The sequence below is a fragment of the Macaca fascicularis genome, chromosome 3 (genome assembly GCF_037993035.2).
Source record: "Macaca fascicularis isolate 582-1 chromosome 3, T2T-MFA8v1.1".
NCBI lineage: Eukaryota > Metazoa > Chordata > Mammalia > Primates > Cercopithecidae > Macaca > Macaca fascicularis.
Window position 1 is genome coordinate 191,290,663 of NC_088377.1, and position 15,892 is coordinate 191,306,554.

General features: G+C 42.6%; 1 long non-coding RNA gene and 1 other non-coding gene across 6 annotated transcripts in view; one reads left to right on the forward strand and one right to left on the reverse strand.

Moving 5' to 3' along the window:
• Positions 1-3,467: 3,467 nt before the first annotated feature.
• On the forward strand, positions 3,468-3,539 carry TRNAC-GCA (transfer RNA cysteine (anticodon GCA)). Its single transcript has one exon. It is a non-coding gene; the product is annotated as a tRNA-Cys (tRNA).
• Positions 3,540-11,747: 8,208 nt separating this feature from the next.
• Positions 11,748-15,892, reverse strand: part of LOC123570965 (uncharacterized) — a 58,517-nt gene continuing 54,372 nt past the window's right edge. For all 5 annotated transcript variants that reach the window (XR_012433013.1, XR_010585913.1, XR_012433015.1 and 2 more), the window contains one exon: positions 11,748-14,340. This is a non-coding gene — a long non-coding RNA (uncharacterized lncRNA). The remainder of the gene's footprint in view (positions 14,341-15,892) is intronic.

The window sequence follows — 15,892 nt, forward strand, 5'->3', positions numbered from 1 at the left end:
CTGCAACCTCTGACTCCCAGGTTCAAGCGATTCTCCTTCCTCAGCCTCCTGAGTAGCTGGGACTACAGGTGCACACCACCACACCTGATTAATTTTTGTATGTTTAGTAGAGGCAGGGTTTCACCATGTTTCACTCCTGACCTCAGGTAATCCACCCACTTCGGCCTCCCAGTGTGCTGGGATTATAGGCATGAACCACCATGCCCAAACTGTTCCTATTTTAAAATACTTTTTTCTTTGTCTTTGTCATAGTGGGTTAATTCCAAAGCCTTATCTTTGACCTCTGAAGTTCTTTCTTCTACTTATTCTAGGTTACTGTTGAACCTTCCCAGTGTATTTTGTATTTCTCTAAGTGTGTCTTTCATTTTCAGAAGTTGTCATTATTTTTTCTTCATGATACCTATTTCTCTTGGAGACTTTTTCATTCTTATCCTGTAGTTTTTTAAAAATTTCTTTAAGTTGGTTTTTACCTTTCTCTGGTACCTCCTTGAGTAGCTCAATAATTAATCTTCTGAATTCTTTATTTGGCAATTCATAGATTTATTCTTGGTTTAGATCCATTGCTGGAGAGCTAGTGTGATCTTTTGAGGGTGTTATACAACCTTGTTTTGTTATATTCCCAGAATTACTTTTCATTTGGATAGACTGTTTCAGTGGAAAGAGCTAGAACTCAAGGGCTTCTGTCCAGATTTTTTTGTCCCATGGGGTGATCCCTTGATGTGGTGCTCTCCTGCTCCCGCTACAGATGGGGTTTCCTGAGAGCTGGACTGCAGTGATTGTTATTGCCCTTCTGGGTCTAGCCACCCAGTGGGGCTACCAGGCTCTGAACTGGTGCTGTGGAATGTCTGCAAAGAGTCCTGTGATGTGAGCCGTCTTCAGGTCTCCCAGCTACGATGCCAGTACCTGCTCTGGTGGAGGTGGCAGGGGAGTGAAATGGACTCTGTGAGATTCCTTGGTTGTAGTTTCACTTAATGCACTGATTTTCTTAAATGTTGGTTGTGCTAGCACTAAAGCTGTCATGTGGACAGACTCAGGACCTCTGGTTAGGCAGGATGTTACTGGCAGTGGAATTAACTGTTATTTTCTCCTTTGGAGTGGGATGTTCTGTTATACATTGCTGTAATGGCTTGAGTTGGTTGGCATTTAGCCAGGAGGTGGTGCTTTCAATAGAGCACCAGCTGTGATAGTAGATGGGGGATATAAGCTTGCCCTAAATTGGCCAGGATAAGTATTCAAGTTTCCCAGGTGATTGATGGGGCCATAGAGCTCCCAAGAGCTTATGTCTTTTGTCTTCAGCTACCAGGGTGGGTAGAGGAAAGCCACCAGGTGGGGGCAGTGTTAAGTGGGTCTGAGCTCTGACACTCCTTGGGTGGGGCTTGCTGCAGTCACTGTAGGGCATAGGGTGAGTGGTTCATAGGCCAATGGAGTTATGTTCCAAGGAGGATTATGGCTGTCTCTGCTGCATTATACAGGTTGCCAGGGAAGTGGGAGAAAGCCAGCAGTGACAGGCCTCACCCAGCTCCCATGCAGTCAGCAAGGCCAGTCTCACTCCCTCCATGCCCTGCCAACAGCACCGAGTTTATATCCAGGCAGCTGGCACGCAGGGCTGCGATCCTGCTTCAGGCTAGAAGCCTCCCCACTGAGAAAGCAAGCAGGGCTTTCAGGCCTCATCCCTCCCTGTCTGCCCATGATGTCAGCTGCAGGTCCTGTACTCATACCTACACTTCTCATTCACCCACTGGATTCTGCTCAGGAAAATTCATGCTCAGTTGAAATTATTAAAAGTTCAACTAGAAACTTCTATTACCATGTAGCCCCTCCCTAATTCTGCTGGCTGCCTTCCCCAAGGACCCCTGTGAGATAAAGTCAGGAATGGCTTCCCTGGGCTTGAGCTGGAGTCTGGGAGTGCACACGGGGCCCTTCTTACTGCTTCTTCTACTTTTATATTTTGCTCAGCTCCCTAAATCAACTTTAGCTCCAGGTAAGGTTAAATCCTAGTCCCATGATCTGGGTTTTTAGGTTCTACAGTGAAGATGTGTGTTCAGAGGCAGACCTTCCCCACTCATATATTGGGAACTCACAGTTTTTCGTGAGTAAAACTCATGAAATACAGTTTTCAGCATACAGTTTGCAGCAGTAAACTGTATAGTTTGCTCATACAGTTTGGAGCAGCAAGCTGCTTCTTTAAAAGGGTCTGTGAGTTATTTTGGTTTTTTTGGTGTGATCCTATGGTGGTTCTTGGAGCAAAAGTTCATGATGTGAATCTCCACATGCTGTTCTGTTTGTCCAAATGGGAGCTGCACACTGGTCTTCTCTTCCATCCACCATTTTCTACAGTCTCAGCATTTTAGTTTCCATGAACCAGTTTCTGTGACTGTGCATGCCTTCCATTTTGTCCAGTCTTCGAATGTAAATGTTTATTGCAATAATTCTGTTCTTGTACCATCATTATACTTGAGGTGTTCAATGGGTAGAAATTTTCTCTTTTGAATTCATAGATCTTTGAGTCAAGAGAAGCCTCATCTGATTTAATGTAGATCACAAGAGCTTGGACTCTATCTAATTGAATGAGGCTTTGAGAGTCTTGGAATAGAGGTGAGTATATTTTGCATGTGGGAGAGATGTAAGTAATTATGACCAAGAGGGCAGTTCATGGTAGATAAAACTGTTGACCCTGAATGTTGACTTATTTCTGCATCTATGGCCTTCACCTTCTTTTCAGATCTTCCCACTGGAGGTGAAACATGCTTTCTTGCTCTTGAGTTAAGGCTTGGTCTTGTGACTGCCCTTGATCATTGAGTTGTTCTCACATGTAATGCAAATAGGGGCTTGAAAGCTGCTTTCATAGTTGGGCCTGCCCCTTTGCATTTCTGCTGTCACCATAAGAAAACTGTCCCCTTGCTAGCTGCTACTCCTCCACCCAGGATCATAGAAGGAACATACATGGAGCAGACTTGAGCCCAGCTCAGACAAAAACCAAGCACAGATGGACCCACAGCTTGAAGCTGATACACCAGGTCAAGCCCAGCCTACTTCACCTGATTGGTACCCATGCTGCTGACCTATGAGCATGAGAATACATGCTTATTGTTTCATGCAGCCAATTTTGGGATGATTCGTTATGATACATTGTTGTGAAAATAGCCTTGATACTTACACTTGCCTCTCCCCCAACCCCTACTCCCATCAGGTACTGAGTAAGGGAACAGGAGGAGACCTCAGTTGAAGGAGTTCAGGTTGTGGCTACAAGGTAGAAAGCTGCCATTAGACAAGTGAGAAGTGATGGGGGTTCTCTGGGGGAGTGAAGCAGTGAACTCATGGCCTGAAGAGCAGTGTCTAGTCATTTGTGGTAGGGCTGCCAATTTCCATAAGGTGGCTGGGAATGAATACAATTTACAGTGCACTATAGAATCCTTGGGTGTGGCAACACAGGTGAAATATGCTAAGGAGGAATGTCCACCAGGCAAGGGGGTATAGCTCAGGGGTAGAGCATTTGACTGCAGATCAAGAGGTCCCTGGTTCAAATCCGGGTGCCCCCTACTGCCATTTAGCTGTGGGTTCTCTTTTCCTGATGTTAGGCTTGCTTGTCACTCACCACCATCCTTCCTATAGCTTGTGTCAGTTTTCTCAGGTGACTTCATCTTGCTGGCACAAGTCATGGTCAATTTACCAATAACCTGCATGTGTTTCAGAAGTTCTAATTAGCTGCTCTTCTTTGAAGTTTATATTATGGCAGGACAGGCTGAATCAGAGGTCATCCAGTCTGACTTGGCATCAGAATTACTGACAGATCTTATCAAAAATACCGATTACTCGCTAGAAATTCCAATTTAGTAGGACTGAGGAGGAATCAGAGAACTTCTACTTTTGGGGGTCGTTTGGGGCATAATCCCCTGTTAACACCTGTTCTAACATCCAATAATTCTAAGTGGCTGGAAAATTGTTTTGGAACCTACAACAACATGTCATTCTATACAACATCCTGGTGGGAAGCATCAGTGATGTTCAAGCTAGTGCCTGCCTTCAGTCCATCACTGAGGGCATGTGGGGTGCTGGGCTGCAGGCATAGGCAGTGGCCAGGGGTGTAGAGGTGGGAGAGTGTGGGAAAGGTGGGAGAAGTCGGAATGAAGCTGTGGGCATGGTAGGAGGGTGACCAATCGCAATGGCACAGTCAGTCAGGGGTAGTGGCAGGCCATGAGTCGAGTGATTACTCGACTCCCTGCATTAAAGTTCAGAATTGAAGCATGTTCAAAGCAACACTAGTTGTTTTTGAGTAAAGCTATGATTGACAATCCACAGGTCCCTGACTCAAATTCATATGTTCCCTAACTACACTAATTTCTTCCCATACTGACCAGGGTATTCAAATACAGTTTCCTTTCACCTCCTGAGGCCCCTGCAGCTGACTCTTCCTGCAAGGAGGACGAGAGGGTAAGGAGGTCTGTTTGTCCCGTGCTACTCTCTACTTTCCTGCTGCCCCACGTGACCTGCCCAGATCTGCTCTGCAGGCCTGATCAGTCTTATCTTGCTTTTCTTTGGTGAGCACTTCTCTTGTGTTTCCTTTTTTTTTCTTCCTATTCTTCCCCACCTTGTGAACCCTCTGTCCACATTTTGAGGATCCCCAGTTGTGTGAGGCACAGTGGAAGACATGGCTCTGCTTGCGGCCCCCAAAGCTGAAGGAAAAAGCCACTTTCTCTTTGTCTTCCTGGCACTTCTGGCCACCCAGTGCCACCGACTGACATATGCATGAAGACTGAGTGACTTGTAGAGGCAGAGACAGCTTAGCATTCATTCCTGGGCTGGCAGAGCTCAGGAACCGTCTGGCGGCTCCCTAACCAGTGTGACTTCCTGAGAGCCAGGCTGCCTGGGTCTCCTTGGATCCCCACTGCTTCAGAAGCCCGGGCTCCCTGACACATAGACAATGGCCGTCTCATCTGTTTCACTGAACAGAACCAGTTTCTGTAATGATGTACCTAGGCAGATACAAAAATTGCAGCTGAAGAGGGTTGCAGAAAAAGGATCCCAAAGAAAATGGGGTGAGTGTAGGATGGACTTTCTGTCATGATTGGGATTGCAGAGAGTAGAAATCCAGTTGATTGTTTAGGGTTGACAATCTGGGAGCCCAAGGGTCTCAGGGGTAAAGTAACTGAGTAATTGATCACCCGGATTCAAGGCTGCTTACTCACCTGGTAGGTATTCAATGGATGCTTATGGCTGGCATTCATTCTGATTGGTCAGTGTCTGTGCTGTAGCTGTTGTTAAATATTTCAAGTGTCATTTCTTGGAGTAAGTTCCCACTGAAGGACAAAACTTTTAGAGACCAGCTGTTGTTACAGAGCAGTAAAAAGGGCCCAGCCGAGTCTGACGGCATTGGGAAGCTCAAAGACATACAATGGAAGGCTCAGATGTCTACAATGCCTTTCCAGACACAGATGGAATGTGCAGATGTCCCCACGACTACACCAAAACACTCAGCTCTTGTTGCTGAATAACTGAGATTGCTGAAAAATGAAAAGGCAGAATTGCCAATCTGCAATTCTTCTTGGTTTCACATTTCCCCATCTCTTGTGTTATGAATTGCTACTTCAGTGATAGCTGCAGGGAATTTTTGGAAGATGTCAGGAGAACTTCTTAAACTTGGAAGAAGTTGCTACACTATACTCTCACATTAGCCTTTGTTGGGATATTTTTCTATTCCTGAGATAATGGTGCCAGGGAGGATAAAATGCTTAAGTTCAATGGTTCTCCCTGATTAGTTAACAAGAACACTAGGGAATGAGTTCTACTTACCAAATTCTACCTACGTGTGTGTATATATATATTTCTGTATTTCCAATAATCCAGAAAGTGTTTTTCTAACAGTTAACTCATGTGCACACATACACATTTGATATTTCTCATTTTGAGTGTCTATGGTAGCCTATCCTTTCTCCTTGTTGTCCAAAAATAAGTTGAACTTTGTGATGAGACAGACAGCCTTGGCACTAAGTGTTTCTAGAGTTTATTGGTTTTATTATTTCCAATAAATCAACTTTTGGTTTTATTGCTTTTCTCCGACTGTATGATTGTTTTTTATTCCATTGATTTCTCCTCTGATGTTTGTTATTTCTTTTTAATTTAAGGTTAAATTGTTGGTTTTTTCCTTGATATTTAGATATAAGCATAGATATAATGCTTGTTAAAACTCATACTCTTAGTGGAAGATATAAGAAAAGAAAAAAGACTGAATATCAGTTACCTGATACTCAGTTATCAGTTATCTGATATAAGAAAAATAAGGCTAAATATCAGATAATCTGATCAGTTAAGAGTGTGAGTTTCAGCCGGGTATGGTGGCTCATGCCTGTAATCCTAGCACTTTGGAGGCTGAGGCAGGTGAATCACCTGAGATCAGGAGTTCGAGACCATCTTGGCCAACATGGCGAAATCCTGTCTCTACTAAAAATACAAAAATTAGCCAGGCATAGTGGCACATGCCTGTAATCCCAGCTACTCGGGAGGCTGAGGAAGGAAAATCGCTTGAACCTTGGAGGTGGAGGTTGCAGTGAGACCACACCACTGCACAATGGGAGCGAGACTCCATTTCAAAAAACAAACAAACAAACAAGAAAGAGCGTGAATTCATGACTTTACCTGTGCCACATGAATTTTGATTTGTTATATCTTTGTTAACATTTGGTTCAAGATACTTTCTAATTTCTATTTTGATCTCTTCTTTTGCTTATAGGTTATTTGGAAGTGTATTGTTTAGCTTCCAAGAGGCTGGGGATTTCCTAGTTATTTCTGTTTCTCGTAACCTAGCCTAATTCAGCCACAATATGGTCCGAAAACATTCTCTATGATTTCAATCCTCAAATTTGTGGCAACTTACTTTATATCACCAAATATTGTTAACTTTGATAAATGTTCTGTGCGCATTAAAAATATAAAATGTGCTATTGTATGGTGCACTGTTCATTATATATCAAATAGGTCATATTTTTTGGTTGTGTTATTCAGATTCTTCATATGCTTACATTTTATTTGCCTGTTCTATTAGCTACAGAAAGAGGTGTGTTAAAATCTGCCACTATGATTGAGGATATGTCTATTTCTATTTTTAGTCCTATCCATTTTTGTTTTATTTATTTTCACACTATATTTTTGGGTGCATTCAGATTTGGGATTATAATAGCTTCCTGCTGGATTGACCTACTTATCATTTTTAAATATCCCCTTTATCTGTAGAAACTCTTACCAAGTTAAAGTCTATTTTGCATCATATTAATATTGCTATACTAGCCTCTTTGGTTATTATTGGTATGGTATATTTTTATTTATACTTTCACTTTCCACTATAAGTGACCTTATGCTTAAGCTTCATCTAAGCAACTTGTAGTGTGGTTTTGTTTTCTCATTCAGTCTGAGAATTTTATATTTTAATTGGAGTTTTAAATACTTTTATATTATTTAAAGTAATTGGGTTATTTACTTTCACCACCGTAAAAATAATGTTTCATGTCACCTGGCTCCCATAATTTCTTTTGGCAAAGCATCTGTTGATTGTAAAATCTGATTTTTTTTTTTCCCTTACAGACCGCTTTTCAGATCTCTCTCCCTCTCTCTCTCTCTCTTTTTTTTTTTTTTTTTTTTTGAGACAAAGTCTCATTCTGTCACCCAGGCTGGAGTGCAGTGGCACGATCTTGGCTCACTGCAACCTCCACCTCCTGTGTTCAAGTGATTCTCCTGCCTCAGCCTCCCAAGTAACTGGGATTACAGGCATGTGCGCCCAGGCTTGGCTAATTTTTATATTTTTAGTAGAGATGGGGTTTCACCATGTTGGCCAGGCTGGTCTTGAACTCCTGACCTCAAGTGATCCACCCATCTCAGCCCTACCAAAATGCTAGGATTACAGGTGCAAGCCACTGCGCCCGACCTCTTCCTGTCTCTTTAAAAATCAGTTTTACGATAACATATCTAGACATGGTTTCTTTTGGTTTTGTTAGTATGTTTTGTTTTCTGTCTTTTCCTCCATCACCTACAGACAGCGTTACTGTTCTCCTTTGTTTTTATTTCCTTTTGACTAACTGAATTTCTTAAATAAGTGGGTTGATGTTTTTCATTAGTTTTAGAAAATGTTTGTCAACTATCCTTTCACATCTTGATTTTGCTTCATTCACTTTCTTACCTCCTTTTGGAATTTCAATGATATGTTAAGAACTTTTAACTGTTTCCCATTTATATGCTGTTTTCCTCTTCTTTTCATCCATTATTTACCTTTCTATGCTTTGGTCTAGATATTTTTTCTATTGATTTGTTTTTCTGTTCACTAATCCAGTGGTCCACTGTGACTAACTTTCTGTTAAATGCATGTATTAAAATTTTAATGTTAAATATTATAATTTTTGTTTTAGAATTTCCTTTGAATTTTTTCTTACAAATTAGAATGTGAAATTCTCCACACTTTTCTCACGTTTTTTCTATGTTCCTGTTTTCCTAAATATATTATCAAAGTTATTTTAAATTCTATGATATCTAGATCACTTGCTTCTACTGTCTGTTTTTCTCTTGGTTTTGTTCATATTTCTCTGACTCTTGATATACCTAGTAATCTTTATTGAATGCCAGACATTGTGTATTAAAAGAACAAAGGCTCTCAATAAAATTATTGTCTACTAGACAAAATTCACCCTCCTCCTCCTCCTCCTCCTTCTCTTCCTGCTCCTCCTGCTCCTCCTCCTCCTCCTTCTTCTGCTTCTGTTTCTTCTTTTTTGAAAGAAGGCAGAGTGGAGGGCTGATGATTTTAAACCAGTAAGGAAATGAGTGGTCTTTCCTGCTAAGAAAAATGAAAATGTAATTTTGGTAATCCTCCTTCTATCTGTGGCTTGTCCCACTTTTTGAGTGTTGCCCTAAGAGGTTTGCAATAAAAAACCTGGCAGGTCTTTGTCTTCTCAACTCTCAAATACAGAGGAATCCACTCTTCTTTTTAGAGAGTTTGGGTTTATATTTCTAGATTCTTGCTTCATGGAGCTTCACAACTCAGTAATTTTCTTGAAGGGTGAAACTAGCTGTGTATTTAAAGGCTCCAAAGTCTCCATTTTTATGCTCCAGCATGGCACAACTGTTACAAGCTCCTCTGGTGTTCCTATTTCCTGACACCTGTATGCTGGTGCCAACATTGGGAGCTCAGCCTCTAGTTGGGCTTAGAATTGGCAAGTGTCCCAGAGGAACAGTGGCTGCAGATCCTCAGTGTCAATTCACTACTTTCTTCAGGGCTTTCACTCTCTCCTCGTGTGTTCTTTCCCCTTTCTCTACCCCATGAATTTTCATCTTCTTAGTACCATGAAATTGTTATAAATTCTGTTCTTTTTCCCAGAGATTTTCCTTAATTTTATCATCTCTTGCCCCATATAGTTTTAGAATTCTGAAAATGTCTAGAGGTAAAAAACAGCTATATGTTTAATGTCGCCCAAGTCTACAGTCTTGTCACAGCAACCCTGAGTGACCACCAAAAGTTTCACTGGGTTCCCAATACTTCAGCAGCAGCCCCAAGCTTGGACCTAAGGCAGATTATCAGCCTGCACCCAAGATTGGAAAATGTTCCCAGCTAAAATGTGACTGCAGTCCATCAACTCACTTCTAAAAGGTTCTTTCCTCTCTGGAATTTTAGTTCTTCTAGTCCTTGTTGCTTCTGCAACTCTCTTGATGCTTCTAAAATGTGAATTGCCTTTTTAAACTGGCTTTTCTAGCTCTCTTTGGCATGACACAAACTCCTTCATCCTATCTGAAAGAAAGTTATACAAACGTGGTTTTAAGAATTATTTTGGGTAGAAATAGGAGAGCAACAAGTGAAAATGTCTGATGATAAAACTGAATTCCTTAGCCTCTATTTCCTTTTTTATTTTTAGGAAAGGAGTAGGATTATTTCTAAGTGAATATAGGAGGACAAAGAGATGGAAAGCCTGATAGGAGACCACCAAGTGACTGGTGATTAGCTGAACTTTTCCCCCAGGAAGAGATTTGGTTCTTAACTCTAAGTTTGGAAGAATAGGCATCAAAATATCAACATTTGTTTAGCTTGTGGCATTATAGGTAATTTTACTTTTTTCTTGATGCTTATTTGTGTTTCACAAGTTTTTAATCTTTGTGATATGTAACTTTACATATTGTTAAATCCTGTGAGGCACATTAGAGAGATTCAAAGAAGTTATATTATTTATATTGAAAGTATATTTCCTTGATAATCCAAATAATAAATTATTGCCCCAAGAATAAAACACTCCAGGGCAAAACCCCTTTGCAGGGCAACCCCTTTGGGTCTCCTACCTTATATGGGAGCTCTGTTTTCACTCTATTAAATCCTGCAACTGCACACTCTTCTGGTCTGTGTTTGTTACGGCTTGAGCTGAGCTTTTGCTCACTGTCCACCGCTGCTGTTTGCCATCATTGCAGACCCGCCACTGACTTCCACATCTCCGGATCTGGCAGGGTGTCTGCTGTGCTCCTGATCCAGCGAGGTGCCCATTGCCACTCCCGATCGGGCTAAAGGCTCACCATTGTTCCTTCATGGCTAAGTGCCCAGATGCATCCTAATCGAGCTGAACACTACTCGCTGGGTTCCACATTCTCTTCCATGACCCACAGCTTCTAATAGAGCTATAATACTCACCGCATGGCCCAAGGTTCCATTCCTTGGAATCTGTGAGGCCAAGAACCCCAGGTCAGAGAACAAAAGCCTTGCTGCCATCTTGGGAGCAGCCTGCCCCATCTTAGGAGCTCTAAGAACAAAGACCCACCGGTAACATTTGGTGGCCTGTATGGAGATTCTCCAAAGTGGTGAGTAATATCAGACTACTTTTGCTTGCTATTCTATCCTATCCTTCCTTAGAATTGGAAGAAAATGCCGGGCACCTGTCAGGTGGTTAAAAACTATTAGTGTGGCCACTGGACTAAAGACTCAGGTGTGAGGCTTACTGGGAGAAGGCTTTCTTTTTTTTTTTTTTTTTTTTTTTTTGAGACGGAGTCTCGCTCTGTCACCCAGGCTGGAGTACAGTGGCCGGATCTCAGCTCACGGCAAGCTCTGTCTCCCAGGTTTATGCCATTCTCCTGCCTCAGCCTCCCGAGTAGCTGGGACTACAGGCGCCCGCCACCTCGCCCGGCTAGTTTTTTTGTATTTTGTAGTAGAGACGGGGTTTCACCGTGTTAGCCAGGATGGTCTCGATCTCCTGACCTCGTGATCCGCCCGTCTCGGCCTCCCAAAGTGCTGGGATTACAGGCTTGAGCCACCGCGCCCGGCCGGAGAAGGCTTTCTAATGAAAGGAATGAGGGACATCCCCCATATATCTCCCAACTTCCTGAGCCCAGCACAAACACATTCCTCCATATTTCTTTCAAACTTCAGAAAAACATCACCTGGGAGATCTCCGATAAGGAAGGCTAAATGTAGAATGTTAACCAATTGTAATGCTGTAACCGAGAGGATTACCTTGTTCCCTATAACTTTACATATCCTGTTTACATCGGGCTATAAAAAGCAAGCACTCGCATTGTTCGAGGCCCCTCCTGCATGCTGTGGAATGGAGGGACCAAGTTCGAAATTGTAGTAAAGATTCTTGCCGCTTGGCTTTGACTCTGGACTCTGGTGGTCTTCTTTGGGGAACAAACGGTCTGGGCATTATCCCGGCCCGCGGGATAGTCAGAGCAGGCCCTGGAGGAGGGGGTGGGAATTTGGGGAACAAGAGACACGAGAAATGGAGACAAGACAGTGCTCTGATCAAGTCTCGTTTAATGGCGGTAATGCACTGCCTTATATACACTTGGAAGGGAAGGGGTTGGGCTAAGGCAGAAATGATCTCATTGCCGAGGGCGTGGCCAGGTTAGTTTCGGTTTCTCCGGTCGGATGTCATGTTGCGCTTGCGCTATTAAGTAACAATTTTCCCGGGCGCGGGAAAAGTGAGTGAAGAAGAAGCAGGAAGAGCGCCATCTTTAATGAGGTATTAGTACAGGGGAAAAAAGGCAAAGATAGGGAGAAGGTGTGGGGTGGAAATGAATATAGCTCAGGCGTTTAATCCTCAATTATTATTCGCTATGGCCGGGGCATGCAGCTCCAGACAGGTCCCCCTTTTTATATTTTTATGATAAGAAAACCCCTCGGGAACTGCGCCTGTCTTAGGTTGGGTCAACTCACCCCCACCTTCTAGGCCCGTCATGGGATAAGGCAGCAGCAAGGGCGGCCCTCCTGTCTTAGGCTCCGATGGAGATAGTGTCCTCTTACCCGTCATTGACTGTCCAGTTCAGCACACAGGGGAGGTGGTCTTATTAAGGTAAGTAAGACTCACCATTTTCAGTCATCTCAAGGCGATGATAATGGACCTGTATAGGTTTGGCCTGGAAGGCCTCAATTTGTTGTCTGACAAATGCCATAAGCTTATTAAGGATTATAGGCCCGAGAGTGAGGAAAAGTAAAAGAGTGAGTAAAGGACCAAGAAATGGCAGGAGATAGGGGAGAAGTCCATCGAGTCCAGTCCATAGTGGATTGGCGGCCAGGCCTTTTCTGCGCTTTTCTAGTTCTTCTTGCAAAGTTTTTATCTTATCTCTGACGATTCCGGATTTGTTGGCGTAAAAACAGCACTTTTCCTGTAAAGCCAAACATATCCCTCCCTGTTCTGCCGTTAACAAATCTAGACCTCTTCTATTTTGGAGAACTACTTCAGCTAACGAGTCTACTTCGTCTTGTAAATCTTGTATAGTACTGGATAAGGTCTGTACATCTGAGACTAATTGATTGGATAATTTAGTATATTGGGTTAGTGAGACTCCTAGGCCTGTGGCTCCTGTAGTAAAAGCAGTGGTGATTCCTAGTCCAGCCAACAAGGGAATAAATTGTATGGCTCGTTTCGGTCTATAAATAAAATGTTCAATAGCGGGGATGGGGATAGGTTCATCTCCAGGGATGATATCAATGTCGGGGAGAAGAGTGGCCAGAACACAAAGCCCTGTCCAATTTGTAGGTAGATACATATATGCCATGTTGTTTCCACAAATGAAAACCAAGCCATTTATAGCACACAAAGGGTTGGTGGCATTGATTATGGAAGTACAGTTGCCAAACACAACATAGCCTAAATCAATTTCTTTAGTGTTATTATATGATGGTGAAAAGAGGCAAGAGGAATTAGAAAACGTCATCGGTTGAACTAAGGGGGGGGTAATAGGACAGGAATTATTTACTAAGGATTCATTTGAGTAATTGACATAGGGCAATGAAAGGTTAGGTATGGCTAGAGGAATAGGGGGGCCCATTTTAAGACAAAGCCAACAATCGTGGGCCAGGCTTGTATTGGACATTTGAAGTAAATTGTAAGTAGCATTGAGGATATCAAAGGTTTGGGCATCGAGCCTAAAATTATCTCTAAGCTCAGGCAGGGCTAAAGGGTGATATTGAAGTTCAGGAGCTTTATGAATTTCTTCTAATTTTTTCTGGACGGTTTTAATTCTTGCAATGTCTAACGGGCCTCCTCCATCAGAAATATGAATGGGGGCGGTAGTGCTCCAACAAACAGGCTTTCCTTTATGGCCGTTACAAGGATATTGTACAAGTTTATTAGTGGATCCTAATACTTGTACGTCATTGATGCCTCCAGTTTGTGTTTTTAGTAACGTGGCCATATAATATGTTCTATTGCCTGATTTGCATTGTGGTTTTTTTTTTTTTTTTTTTTTTTTTGAGACGGAGTCTCGCTCTGTCGCCCAGGCTGGAGTGCAGTGGCCGGATCTCAGCTCACTGCAAGCTCCGCCTCCCGGGTTCGGGCCATTCTCCTGTCTCAGCCTCCTGAGTAGCTGGGACTACAGGCGCCTGCCACCTCGCCCGGCTAAGTTTTTGTATTTTTTAGTAGAGACGGGGTTTCACCGTGTCAGCCAGGATGGTCTCGATCTCCTGACCTCGTGATCCGCCCGTCTCAGCCTCCCAAAGTGCTCCCAAATTACAGGCTTGAGCCACCGCGCCCGGCCGCCTGATTTGCATTGTTGATAGGAGGTATAACAGGAACTATGTACAGAAGATTGGAAAGAGCTACAAGGGCATTCTAGGAGCGGCCCGTTAGGTGAGGTATCTCTTGGGGTAGACTTACATTTCCATAACTGGTTTGGCATTAGGTAAGCTGTCTTGCCCGTGCAGGTCACCTGGGTGATTCTATCTGACGGAGGTTCAGATATGTGTCCCCCTCTGCAGTCACAAGGCTGGCCGTATTGTTTTCGTAATAATTCTTTTGCCTTACGAGGGTCACCAAAACCTGCATAGACTGTCACTATGTTATATAGAGCGATTATTCTCCAAAGGAATTTCATGTTAGGCTTCATTTTCTGAAAAACAAGAAGGAAAGAACTTCTCAGGGAGATTTATCTTCCCTGGACTGACAATGGTTATGATTTATTTGTCTTACCAATCTTTCAGGCAGCCATCTGGCTACATCATTTTTTTGTGAGAAGATGCATACTGAGCCTCTTCCCCAAATTAAAACTGGATCGGGGCCATGCCATGAACTATCGAGTGGATCTTTCCATTTTACCATTGCAAACTGTTTTTGAGATTCAGGATGCCAGAAACGGTCGGCAGCCGATTTTCCATGACTGTCCAAATTTAAAAAATTAAGGATAAACAGGGCATGATTGAGTATGTTTCTGGGGGTACCCTTCACGGGGTACCAGCTCCCCCCTTTTAATTTTGTGATAATAATTTTTAATGACAGATGAGCTCTTTCTACTATACCTTGTCCTTGGGGATTATAGGGAATGCCTGTGGTATGTTTAATTTGTAGGGTATTACAAAATTGTAAGAAGGTTTTGGCTATATAACCGGGGCCATTATCTGTTTTGATTTGTTTGGGTATTCCTAAAATAGAAAAGCAGTGTAATAAATGAGCTATGACATGTTTGGTGGCCTCTCCTGTTTGGAGAGTTGCACTGATGAATCCACTATAGGTGTCTATGCATACATGGATATATTTTACTTGACCGAATTCTAAGTGGTGAGTAACGTCCATTTGCCAAATTTCGTTGGGGATGAGTCCTCGGGGCTTAACTCCTAGATGGGGAACAGGTAAATATGTTATGCAGTTGGCGCATTGTTTAACTATTTGTCGAGCTTGTTCTCTGGTAAGTTTAAACATAAGTCTTAAGGTTTGGGCGTTTAAATGATGTAAGGCATGTGCTTTTTGCGCTTGTTGCAAATTGTCTGTAGTGACTGTGGCTATGGTTTTTGTTGCCGTGTCAGCTGTTGCGTTACCTTGTGTTAGAGGTCCCGGTAATCCTGAATGTGCTCTAATATGCCCAAGAAAAAAGGGAGTAGTCCTTTTTCGGATAAGTTGTTGACATTGTAAAAATAGGTTAGCTGTGTCTGAAATATGTTTAATTTGAGACACGGTCTCTAAGAGGGGTATTGAATGAGCCAGGTAGGCGCTGTCTGTATAAATGTTAAGTGGCTGACAAGGAAAAGCTGATAGTGCTGCAATTATAGCTTGCAATTCGACCAGCTGAGCTGATGTATAAGTGGTCTGGAATTTAACGACTACATTATTGTAAGTGTAAGCGGCAAGTCCTGTGGAAGATCCATCAGTGAAAATTAGTAATGCGTCATTGAGAGGTTCTTTACTGGTAATATGGGGAAATACAAATGCATGAAGTTTACAAAATTGAATAAGTTTGTTAGGTGGGTAATGGTTGTCAATCGCGCCAGTATAAGAAGCGCAAGCAATTGGCCAGGTTTCCATATTTTGTAACAGCCAATGGATGCGTGATTGAGTGTAGGGCTGTATAATGGTAGAGGGTTCTATTCCAAAGTATTTTCTACTGTTTTCTCTTCCCAAGATAATTAGATCAGCTATGGCATCATAATAAGGCAACAAAACCTTTTTAG